Source organism: Mizuhopecten yessoensis, unplaced genomic scaffold, assembly GCF_002113885.1.
Source record: "Mizuhopecten yessoensis strain PY_sf001 unplaced genomic scaffold, ASM211388v2 scaffold7781, whole genome shotgun sequence".
Taxonomy (NCBI): Eukaryota; Metazoa; Mollusca; class Bivalvia; order Pectinida; family Pectinidae; genus Mizuhopecten; species Mizuhopecten yessoensis.
The window spans coordinates 510,657-514,983 of record NW_018407219.1 but is presented as its reverse complement, the minus strand read 5'-3'; the positions used below and the strand labels follow the sequence as shown (position 1 = coordinate 514,983).

The 4,327-nt window shown below is 33.5% G+C and overlaps 1 protein-coding gene across 9 annotated transcripts in view; it reads left to right on the top strand.

Annotated features, from left to right (window-relative positions):
- Positions 1 to 4,327, top strand: part of LOC110454350 (leucine-rich repeat-containing protein 9-like) — a 46,286-nt gene that overhangs the window by 961 nt on the left and 40,998 nt on the right. The window lies entirely within an intron of this gene.

The window sequence follows — 4,327 nt, the reverse complement described above, 5'->3', positions numbered from 1 at the left end:
GGGGACCCAGGAATTAATTTTGGGTGTTGCCCAAAATTTTAAACTCTTAAAAAGACTAAAAAAAACTTATAAATTATAATTGTCATGTACGTGTATACTACTTTCTGGCCCCAAACAATATATAGAACTTCATTATTTCTGATATTGTGACAATTATAATTTCCCTGCCGAGCAGAGTGAGGCAAATTTGTTTTTCTGAAGATGTACAATAATAAACATGTTCAAGCACTGCCAAGCGTAGAAAGCTAGAATTTATCGGACATTATTTCCATTGTCAAACAGATCGAATAAGGCATAGAATAGTTTTCTGAGTTTGCGGTATTATTCCAGGTTATATTTTATAACATATGAGAGTATTTATTATTTTTTATGATGGCCAAGCGGAGCGAGTGTTAACCAATTCTCTGAAACAATGGTAAAAATGTAGGTTTTTGGTTAAAATGTTGATGTTTGTGTCATGCCTTTCATGTGCATGTAGTTTAGGCGAGCATTTTGGCAATTAAATATTAATTTATTTTGTCATAAATATGAATTATGATTTGACTGTTTGTATTTTATTGTGAATTTGTATGCATGCATATGTACAAGGGCAACACCTGTTAAAAAGGATATATATATACATGCCAGGCTTTTATGCTAACACTGGTTATTATTTACCTGATAACATGATGCTAAGGTGGATGCTTTATTGAAATTTTTGAAATTTACATTTTTTTAACAGGTATAATTAATCACTCCTGGTGATCATGTGTACATGAAACCACAGGTGAAAATACAGGTTTATCTATCATAAAATGGACTCTACCTTTGAAATAACAATTAACATATACTGTACACCTAATTCCAACAGATGGTTTTATCCTCTCTTAACGGACAGGGTGATCACCACACCGTGACATTATATTTTAGAACAATATGATGAGGTAGACAAAAACCTATAAGTCCAGATTATTTTTGGACACAGAAAAATGGTGTTGCCTGGGCAACTAGGGCAACACCCCTGGGTCCGCCACTAATTTGTAAGCATATTATAGGTTATTTTGTACTATTATTATTAATTTTTGACAGAACTTCAGGCTGATCCTGTGGTAAATTCTGAAAGATGAGCTGCATATCAGACTTTCTTGTTGATATATATATATAAAAAAGTATATGAGCCTGCCATTCTATGTAAATTTTAAATAAAATAAAAAAGGCGGCCAATTTCAGTTTTGAGGTGTTATTGTCCCATACAGGATTGCCCCTGCTTGCTGTTTAATACATTAATTGTACAACATAGTTTGATATGGTAAATCCACTGTGTGACAGATCTCATGATATGGTACTGGTATGTATGGTAATTAACTCATACAGTTTAGATACTGTAACTGTGTTAATTGCTGTGCAGGTGTTGTCTGAAATTTTCTGGCTCTGAAGAGTCAGTTATTTTTTAGGTATTTCCAACTCTTCTTTATTAGTTATCTTACAGTACCAAGTTCTGTGGAATATTGCCTCCGTCAGATTTGTGTTCTTCTCTGCTGGATCATGATCACAATCTGGTGTTTATATATGTATAATGTTCTGTGTATATATTCCAGATGTGACAAGTTTTAGTCTATCTGTGGATACCTTTACTTAAGTTCCCTCAAGTAAGAAATAGGTTTCCAGTAAGTTTGATCTCCTAGCTATGAATATATAGAGGATATTTAATGGTGTCTTCAGCAAATATATTTCACGAGTGTGGCTTATATTTTGATATTTTTCATGAGCGCGCAGCACGAGTGAAACATCAAAATATTAGCCACACGAGTGAAATAAATTTGTTATTACTTAAGACACCATAAAAAGTTCTATTTATTACATTTTTAAAGCTTAAACCATAAAAAAATGTAATGCATTAAAAAAGGGCAGGAATCAGAAGCGTAATAATTAGCACCATATTCTAATGACGTCACGCTTAACAACAAGGCTGTTTGCCATTTTGAATGGGATACTCAATGCAATTCCGACGTTTTCTGCTATTATCTGGTGTAATTGTTTATGAAAATGTTATCAATTGTATATTCATGTAAATACTTAAGTGTGTGTACCAAACATTTACCATAACAACCACTTATACTACCGTCGCTTTATTTGAATCTGAACAAAAAAATTGTTGCCTTTGAATGCAGCGAATAGAAGATACCGTTATGATTGGTCAATACCAAAAAGTGATATTTTTACAATGTGAAAATAACACTTTTGATATTTGTCACAGTGTGAAAGATATCAGTTTTATCAAGTTGATAGAATCCAATTATTTCACTGGCAAATATGTAATATATATATTTTCTGAATTTCCCTCGGATGAAGATTAAGAAATGGATACAATTAGCTATCCCAGCATTGATGAAAACATGACATTTTGATATTACCTAGGACATGTTGTTTGTAAATTCCACTTCAACTAATTGAACAATGGAATGTATAGTCCAGAGCGGGTGAGAGACCAAAGGGCACCAAACTGCCACATTCCCATACTTTCCAACGTACCCTCCCTATTTAGGATCGAGGGAGACTCCCGTTGTTTGACTCTTAAATTTAGCATTTTCAACATGTGTATATATATATATATATATACACACATTCTATTTATGTTTTAATTTTGAGCATGCAGAATCTCCCCCATGGAAATTTCAAAAAGTTGGCAAGTATATATATATATGTATTCCATTGTTCAGGATTTTAACCAATAAGATTGGCAGAGCCATGATGTTAATAAACCGAATGATTAATAAAAGTTTATGATTTACCAATATTTCTGCGATACCAAGGATGGACTTGAAGCTGAATAATAGGGGCAAATGTGGTAAAAGTTGTATATATATCTAAAGCTGTCATTAGAAAAGAGCCTCAGTTTGAAGTTTATGACGTACGTACATATATACATACACTAATCACAAACGAAGATGAAATTCAGTCTCTTTAAATCTTTATCTAGTGTAGCAGCCATCAATTCCATACTATATACTCAGAAGGTGCCAATGCAGTAAAGTGGGATAGTGTCAAAAATCCCTTGCCAATGTTGGTTCAAGTCCAAAGTTGCTTTATCATGAAAAGGATCGGGGGTCATTTTTACAGGGTACGTCATATGCATCCATGCCAGATTTCCTGGAGACCGATCTGTGAATCTTACATTCACCTTTGTGTCAAAATAAAGGAAGATATTTAATTTAATCACAGGATATTTCACAGTAACCATATTTTATTCCACTCAATTAATGAAAGTACGAAATAATTGTGAAAAAACAACAACTTTATTTTGACTTTGGCCAAGTTCAATTTTTGTGTATTTGCATTGATTCTAATAATTAAAGCACAAAGTTTACAAAACAGAATATCACACAGTTGAGATATGAAACAAGCAGAATAAACTATGAAATTTCCAAATTCAGTGAGACAGGTGATCATGAATATTCACAGCAAGCGTTACTACAGGTCTACTATTGATGTTGAATTTAGCAGACATATATGAAATTGAACTGTTGATTTTGGTAAGTTTGAAAAGATAGAGTTTTCTTTGTTCATTTATATTTGAACTTTCTTAGTCTGAGCAATGTACACTTTCTTAGTCTGAGCAATGTACACTTAATAATTGAATCTGGAAACATGCATTTAACAAGATCTAGAGGACTGAAATAATCAGCTTTGAGAATTAGCAAACTGTCGTTAAGCATTAAAATGAGAGTGTTGATCTAAACATGCACATACATAATACTTAATCAAATGTCTAACGATATTCCTCTCGCATATCAGGGTAAGGTCCAATATAGGTATAATCTATAATTAAATGACTTCATATAGTTCCAGATTATATCATCATGTCACAATAGAGACATTAGATATTCTAAGTCATTGTGGTGGAATTTAAAACTCCTAGAATGACTCAGAAGAGCATTTTCAAATCACCCTGCGTCCGTGGTCCGTCGTCCGTCCGTAAACAATTCTTGTTATCGCTATTTCTCAAGAAGTACCAGAGGGATCTTTCTCAAATTTTATATGCATGTTCCCCTTGGTCCTTAGCTATGCAGGGTAACTTTTGAGACTGATCGGATAAACAACATGGCCGACAGGCAGCCATCTTTGATTTTGATAGCGAAAGTTTGTTATCGCTATTTCTCAAGAAGTACCAGAGGGATCTTTCTCAAATGTTATATGCATGTTTCCCTTGGTCCTTAAATTTGCAGGGTAACTTTTGAGACTGATCGGATAAACAACATGGCCGACAGGCAGCCATCTTGGATTTTGATAGTGAAAGTTTGTTATCGCTATTTCTCAAGAAGTACCAGAGGGATCTTTCTCAAATTTT